The 8595-nt window shown below is 37.1% G+C and overlaps 2 pseudogenes; both read right to left on the reverse strand.

Annotated features, from left to right (window-relative positions):
* Positions 1–1380: 1380 nt before the first annotated feature.
* On the reverse strand, positions 1381–2015 carry LOC138174934 (small ribosomal subunit protein eS1-like; annotated as a pseudogene).
* Positions 2016–4585: 2570 nt separating this feature from the next.
* LOC138174777 (trafficking protein particle complex subunit 2-like protein) lies at positions 4586–5122 on the reverse strand (annotated as a pseudogene).
* Between the last annotated feature and the right edge of the window lie 3473 nt (positions 5123–8595).

Below are 8595 nucleotides of genomic sequence, written 5' to 3' on the forward strand. Positions count from 1 at the left end.
TTTGAGTTAGTCTATTTTTTAATGTGTTATTTTTTTTCAGTCAGTTTGTTGACTGTCATTTCTTAATTTTCTTGCATCTTTCTCATTTATCTACCCAAATTTTCCTTCAATTCTCCTATTTGGTTTTCAAAAATCCTTCCTAATGTCCTCTATGGCCTATAACCAGCTTGTATTTTTCTTGGAAGCATTTGGGGCAGGAGTTCTGACTTTACTGTATTCCTCCTCTTCCATGCTTTCATCCTTTTTGTACTCAACATAGGACTGTAGATTTGGGTTGCTCTGTTTACTTTGCTTCCGTTGTTTGCTCATGTTGCCACTCAATTACTTGACTTTTGGGCTTTTTGAAAAAGTAGGTCTCTGCTTCCAGACAGTGGAGCTTCATACCAAATGCTGGGGTTTTCTCAGCTGCCGAAGGTATTAGTTGGGTGCCCACTCTACTTGCACACCCAGGACCTTCACCCTAGATGGCAATCCAAATTGAAGCAGGTTAAAGCAAGAGTGATTACCACTCAAACTGCTTGCTTGGTCCCCCTACAAACTACATACCAGGAACTGAAGGTGCCATGTGGCTGCAGATGCACAGCTGTGGCTCCTCAGTGGCTTCTCACCCTGGGGGCAGAGCCCAGCTGCACTCCCAACTACTGGATCTGCAAGTCCACACTGCACTGACCTCTCACTGTCTATTTAGCATCTATGTTATAGATATTGTGTTGATAATTCTGGAAACTGCCACAGCTGGTGGTGATCTGAAATCCCTCCATCCAGCAGCTGGTCAGGACTGCCCTGGGGCTAAAACCTCAGGCTTTGGAAGGGTGAGGGTAGGCTCCCAGAGTGCTGCACTTGTCTCTTGCTGCTGGCCCACTGGGCTTTCCTCAGTGGGAGATTAGTTTCTCCGTGCAATTTTGTGGGTTCTGTAGCTCCAAAATTTCTTCAGAGTCACCCTTTACATGAATTGGAAGAGGTGGGAGCCAGAGCCCCATGGAAGTCCTGTTTCTACTCCACCATCTTGACTCAACCCCCTATAATTTCTTCATTTTTTTGTTTTATAAAAAGTTTATTTTCAGAGCAATTATATATTTTCATTGGGTGATATTAAGCCATTTACCTATCAAATTTATGAGAAAACTTTCCTAGCAGCAAATATTACTGCCATTTTGATTTATAAACTTAAAAAAAACAAATCATCATAATGATAAAATTTTTTAACCTTTGAAAGTTTGTATTTTAGACAGATTCTTGAACTGATGATTCATAGCCATCAGCCATTTCTACTTTTGTTCCTGTTTCATCTCATGAGTGTTTTCCAGAGCCACTACCTTCACTATGCACTTACATTTGCTTTTCCAGTTCAAATTTGGCTTTCTCATGCATCTCAACTTTTCAGACAAATAAATTGTAGAGAGAGCAAATGCATTACCAAGCCTTTTCTATGTCTTTTCCAATGCTGTTTGGAATTAATTTACTGACAATTTCTATCAAGGCATTTGTCTACAGCTCTCAGGTCATGATTTCCATCATTTTCTTATGAATTTGATGAAAGAGTTGGTCTTGGGTATAAGAGGTCTTATGGATCTGATTGTTGTATTATTTGGTAAAACCAACATGAAAGAGGCAGAGCAAGTACCCATCAGTAGTTTTTACATCAACATGGGCTTCAATCATGTTCAGACACTTTTTGACCCTGGAACATACCTTGTCCTGGGTAAGGTCCATTTCATGGAAATTAGTCAAATGATTTTTGACACTGAATGTCTTCAGTAATTAATTTTAACTTATGAAAAACAACCTCATCAATCTGCAGATCAGCAAAGCTCACTTCAAAAGTTGACTCTTGAGAATATCCCAGGCAATTTTTCTCTTTGTGTCCTTGTAATCAGTATCTTGCCAATATTGCAAATGTTAGAAATAGCTGGTGTTTTTACATCATACCAATCTTTCTTCCAAAATGAATCAACCACTTTCTTCTTGGCTCCTTCTTTGCTGCCTTTGGTGAGGCACTTATTCTTGGCCACCATGTTCACCCTGTTCTGAAAGCCAAAGTAAAAATTTTTAATAATTTTTTATTTTTATGATATGACTTATATGGAAATATTTCTCAAGATTTCACATGACTAATTGGTAAAAATATATTTGAATTCTCAATGAGTTGATGAGGTACTGATATGGTTTGAAACTAAAAAATTAAAATAAATGCTAAAAAACAACTGATAAATAAAAAAAATAAAATAAATATATGACCAAAGCTCAAACGAGTTTCCTAGAATTGTGAATCCAGCCAGGGATTCAACTATTTTTTTTTAATGATGGACCCCTTTGGCAATTTGGGAAGGTTATGGATACTTTTCTTGTAATAATGTTTTAAAATAAATGAAGTGATTACTTAGTTTTACTTAGAAGATAGTAAAACTAAATAAGAAACTTAAGGAGACTCTAAAATCTTTCTAGAGGGGTCCATGAACCCCAAGTTAAGAACACTTTATCCAAAATAAAGTAGACCTAAGAGCCTTGCTCAAAAGCAGAACTATTTCATGTGATGGGGTGTGGTCTCCTATTGGCTCTCTTATGTTTAATGAAAGTGACAATTTTTGTTTTGACTAATGTGCAGAGTTGTTATATAGATGAACTGGGAAAAATTCTGGATAAGAAATTCACAAGGGATGAAGAAGCATTCCTCAAGTAGGTATTTCAAGGGCCATTAGGAAGTAGATAGAAAGAAAAAAAAAAAAAAAAAAAACAGAAAAAAGCCCTGCACTTTACCTTAGGGGGCAAAATTAGATGCAAAAGATTGCTTGCAAAAAGATTATATTTAGGCTTGAGGTGAGGGAAAAAAAATAAAACTTCCTGAAGATTAGAGCTATACAAAAGTGGAATGGTCTTCCACCAGTTAATATGGTCTTATTCCCTGGAGGTATTAAGCAAAATCTAGATGATCCTTTCTTCACTTGCAAGTCAAGGGGATCCTCATTTAAAGATGAAGTAGCACGAGGAACCTATGAAGTTCTTTCCTCCTCTATTATTCTATTATTATGTAAAATATTGGCAGGTATTGAAAAAATGTAGGTTGTTATCATTTTGTCAATCTGCCTTGATTTTCTGACATTATTCCTTGATATTACATGTTTTATTGAATAAAGTATGCTGCCTGCACATGCAAAGGAAAGTGATTATCATTTGGATAATATAGAAACTTTTATCACTCCATGGTAAGTAATGGAATGAATTGTAGAAATTCTACTTTGTTTTCTGTTTCTCCCAAATCCTGGACAAAACCTTTTTTTTTTCCCTGTGTGATTCTAGAAATAAACAACAAAGATAAACATCCCTAGATATCTTGAATTCTGTTTAATAATAATTAACTGAGATGCCCTGAATATCTCCATCTTCTCTTAATCCCCCCATGTGTTGAAGTAAATTGAGTTTTCATTTAATGCTTATTAATTGAGACAAAGTGTAATATAGTAGAAAAAAAATTCTGGACATAAGATCAGAGCTCAGATCCTGCCTCTTACTTGTTTGGTGACCATATATTCATCACTGAAGCTCAGATTTGTGCTGGTCAAGGCAATTCTCAGATTGTTACTTGGACAGGTCCTTGATGAATTGAGGCAGCAGAGGAAATATGTCTCAAGAAGCTGGACTTGAAATATCTATAGCATTAGAAGTATGTGAGTTATTAGATAAGTAAACAAATCCCTATGTGTGGACTTCCTTAAAGAAAAGCTGAGAGGCATTAGGTGGGTTGTGTAGCATCTGTTAGTAATGTAATAAGGGGTATTCTGTGCAGTTCAGAGCAAGGGGGATTCTGACTTGGCCTGTGAAGGCCTGATATCAATCTACTCCGACTTTCTCTAAATCAAATAAGGTCAAGGTGATTGTTACTAGTGAGCTTGCTAAAGAAAAGTCACCCAATGATTTTCTTTTCAGAGAAAATCAATAAAGAAACAGAATATACTCCATTGTTAGGCAAACATCCTCCTTTTATTGATAGTGGGTCAATAAGAGTGCACATTGGTTTAGCTATGCAGGGAGCTAACAGAATTTGAAATGCAGAGTATCAAGGCTAAGATTGCAAGAACAATTACTCAGAATAAAAGTGGTTACCAAGAGAGAATAGTGAAGTGTGAGAATAATACTAAAATTCAAAGCACTAGTCCTGCTAAAGCCCTCCTTTAGAGAAATGGCAAAGAAGGGGGTTCAGGATCAACATTTTAAATTACAAAATCTAATTAGGAGTAAGCACTAGGACCTTCCCAGAGCACTTTCTTAATGAAGCAATTCAAGTATACAAAGTAGGAAATCAAAGTAAGGAGACTAGTTTCTGTATGGCTTCTAAAGCCCCACTTCTTTCTAGTTACATGTGATATAGAAGTCTCTTTTTCACAGTAGTTTTGGACTCTGTATTGGAAAGAACTTTGGATTTGGAGTCAGGACATCTGATTTCAAATCATGAATGTTTTTCCTTTTCTCTAAAATAAGGAGTTGTACTAACTGACTTACTAAAAATGAATGAACTAATGAATGAATACATGATATAGTTCTGTACGAAACAGCATTTTTCAGAAATAATCATAAACTATACTCTTTCTCAACAAACCTACATAATCATGAAAGGAATCATTAGTTATCAAAGGCTGTAGAATGAATATGGTCTATAGGTTTATAGAAGGGGTTACGCATGACATCTGTGTAGGAATTATGTAGCTTTTAAAACCTACTGTAGATATCATTCTCTTGAAGTACTGTGTTGGAGAAATCCATCACCATAACAAATTTCACCCGGGAATTTGTCACGTAGCCTTATATTTTACAGTCTTCTTTGGGGTACAGGAGTCCAGATAGAGCTTCCTCTCTTGTACAAGAATATGTCCCATTGCAGAGACCTTCTCTTCTACCACATAAAGAGACTTATGCCCCACGTAATGGAACTTCAGCTCATGATCTGCAGGGATACTTTGGATATAGAGTGGGTAATTCTCTTTCACAGTCACTGTGATACACATTACCATCTTGTTAGGGAAGGGAGAGTTGAATACATCAATTTTAAGAATTTATTAAGCAAGCACTGGCCCTGGTGTCAGGAGAATTTGAGTTCAAATCCAGCCTCAGTCACTTAACACAAAAACTAGCCATGTGAGCTTTGGCAAGTCACTTAACCCCAATAGCCCTCCAAAAAGCAAAAAGAAAAAAATAATTTTTAAACAATTACTAGGGGCGTCCAGGTAGCGAGTAAGAGCACCGGCCCCAGTGTCAGGATGACCTGGGGAATCGAATCCAGGGTCAGACACTTAGCACCCACCCAGAAACACCTGGCCGTGTAACCTTGAGCAAGTTACTTAACCCCAGTGGCTTTAAAAAAAAAACAAAACCAATTACTAGGTGCTAAACACTATGCTTATGCAACAAAAAGGAAGTCTCTGCCATCTAGGAATTTTCATATAAAGGAAGTTTTGTGCATGCTGAATAGGGGCGTAAAGGAGTTCCCCTTCTGAAAATAATGGTTAAGTTAATTTGACCATGATTCTAGAACCAGCATTTGGTGAGACTGCAGAGAAGTTTGCCACAAAAGGGTTGGGAATTAAATGACCCTTAAGGTTATTCATTGACTATATCCATAATCTAAAGAAAGCAAGAAGCACTAGGTCCCGAAGCAGCATTCTTCAGGACTTGTAGATCAATGGAAGCAAGGTTGTTCTGAACAACAGTGAAGGGACAAACAGGCTAGAGAACTTCAACTAAACCAATTAGTTTTAGGTTCTTAGAGATACTAAATGAGAGTGAAGGGGAAGAGGAATCGTTTTTTTTTCAATTGGTCAATTCTTATTGTCTCTAGTTGGGAGACTGTACTGACAAATCATGTGTTGCATTTATTAAAAAGATTAGGTTATTAAAAGTCTTTATTTGGTAATTATCGCATAAGATGTAAGGTTATGAGACTATTGGGTGCACATGTCTCCTCTACTCTTTAAAAAAAATCACTTGATTACATCACTTCCACTAACCATATTACCTTGTATTTCTCTTTTTTTTTCTATGAATTAATTCCTTGGGAAATCCTTCTACAAACTGCAGCTTCAAATTCCTCTCCTCTCAATACCTTCTAAACACTTTTTTGGTCTAGCTTCTGACCTTATCTCTCAAATGAAACTGTCTTCTCTAAAATTACCAATGATCTCTTAATTGCCAAATCTGAAGTAATTTCCTCCTTCCTGATGCTCATTGAAGTTGTTGCAGTAGTTGACCCTGTCAATCACCTTCTTCTCCTAGATACCCTCTCTTTTTTTAGGTTTTTAGGACCTCCTATGTTTTTAACTAAAGCTTTTCAGTTTTTTTTTTTTGATGTATTCCTCAAAGTCATGCACACTAATTGGAACTCTTGCCATAGGAGTATGTCTTAAACCATATTTTTCCCCCTTTATATTATCTCATCTAATGATCATATTAGCTCCTCTGGTCATTTTTATGTAGACATTTCTTACATCTATTTGTCAGTCCTAAACACTCTCTTGATCATTAGCATAAGTCTTATTGGAAATATCTAAATTGCTAGAGTAATTTACTACTGAGTATTGTACCCACTCTATTCCACTTATCCATCAGTCAATTTCTTAGCCATAATTTTATTGTTTTGATTATCACTTTATTACATGGTTTGAGATCTAGTACTATTAAATCACCTACCTTCATATTTATTTTGTTGATTCTCATTATATTCTTGATTTTTTTCTATATTAATTTTGCTGTTTTTTCTAAGTCCATAATGTTTTCCTTTTTTGGTAATTTGATTGGGATGACACTGAATAAGTAAATTAATTTAGGTGGAAGTGTCATTAAAAAAAAAAAATATATATATATATATATATATTTGCGGGGGTGGAGCCAAGATGGTGGCATAGAAGCAGGAAAACTTTTTGAGCTCCCCCCATAACCACCTCAAATACTTATAAAATTTGACTCTAAACAACTTTAAAGCTGCAGAACCCACAAAGTAACAGAGAAAAACAAATCTCCTCCTGAAGGCCCCCTGGCAGGCCAGCAGGAAAGGTCGATCACAACACACTGGCAGCCCAGACCAACCTTGTATGACCCCAAGGTTTTAGCCTCAAAGCAGCCCCAACCAGCAGCTGAAGCTGACCATCAGAGATTGGATCACCAGCAGCTATGGTGGTTTCCAGAATTATCAACCCATATATACCAAAGTCAAAGTAAAAAGTTAGTGCGGACATTGGGAATAGGGGGACTGAGTGTTTGGTCCGGCCTCTACCCCCAGAGTGAGAAGCTGCTGAAGCATGGGTTGCTGCTAGGTGGCTGCTTCAGAGTTCCTGGACTACAGATGGTGTGGGGACTAACCAACCCTTCAGGGGAGTAATTGCTCTTGCTTTAACATGCTTGGATCTGGATCACTGTCTTGGTTGGAGGTACTGGGGTTTGTGATCAGGTGCCAGAGCCTGTGGAGGCTTCTGAGAGGGCACCCAATTAATAGCTCTGGCAGCTGAAAAAACCCCAGGGATTTGGGACAAAGCTCTCCTCTCGAGAAGCAGAGTTCTACTGTGGCAAAAAGCCCAAAAGTAAAGTAATTGAGTGTCAACATGAGCCAGCAAAGGAAGCAAAGTAAGCACAGCAATCCAACTTTATACTTCTTTTTTGGGGACAAAAAGGATCAAAACATGGGACAGGAGGAAGACAATGAAGTCAGAACTCCTGCACCAAAAGCTTCCAAGAAAGATATGATCTAGTTACAGGCCATAGAGGAGCTTAAGTAGGATTTTGAAAACCAAGCAAGAGAAGTGGAGGAAAAATTGGGAAGAGAAATAAGAATGGTGCAAGAAAATCATGAAAAGAGAGTCAACAACCTGACTGAAGAAAATAACACCTTAAAAACAGACTAACTCAAATGGCAAAAGAGGCTCAAAAAGCCAATGAGGAGAAGAATGCTTTAAAAAGCCGAATTTGCTGGATGGAAAAAGAATCTCAAAAGTTCACTGAAGAGAATCATTCCTTCAGAATTAGATTGGAGCAAATGGAAGCTAATGACTTTATGAGAAATCAAGATATTATTAAAGAGATCCAAACAAATAAAAAAAATAGAAGGCAATGTGAAATATCGCATTGGGAAAAACACTGACTTGGAAAATAGATCTAGGAGAGATAATTTAAAAATTATTGGACTACCTGCAAGCCGTGATCAAAAAAAAAAACAAAACAATAAAACAACCTAGAAATCATCCTTTGAGAAATCCTTAAGGAAAATTGCCCTGATGTTGTAGAACCAGAGGGTAAAATAGAGGTTGAAAGAATTCACTGGTCACCTCCTTAAAAAGATCCCCAAAAGAAAACTCCTAGGAATATTATAGCCAGGTTCTGGAGTTCCCAGATCAAGCAGAAAACATTGCAAGCAGCCAAGAAGAAACAATTTGAATGTTGTGAAAACACAATCAGGATAACACAGGATCTGGTAGCTTCTACATTGAGGGATCACAGGGCTTGGAATATGATATTCCAGAGGTCAAAGGAGCTGGGATTAAAAGCAAGAATCACCTACCCAGCAAAACTGAGTATCATGTTTCAGGGAAAATAATGATCATTCAATGAAATAGA

Source organism: Petaurus breviceps, unplaced genomic scaffold, assembly GCF_028583685.1.
Source record: "Petaurus breviceps papuanus isolate PSGF00001 unplaced genomic scaffold, PetGlider_PUasm1.0 76, whole genome shotgun sequence".
Taxonomy (NCBI): domain Eukaryota; kingdom Metazoa; phylum Chordata; class Mammalia; order Diprotodontia; family Petauridae; genus Petaurus; species Petaurus breviceps.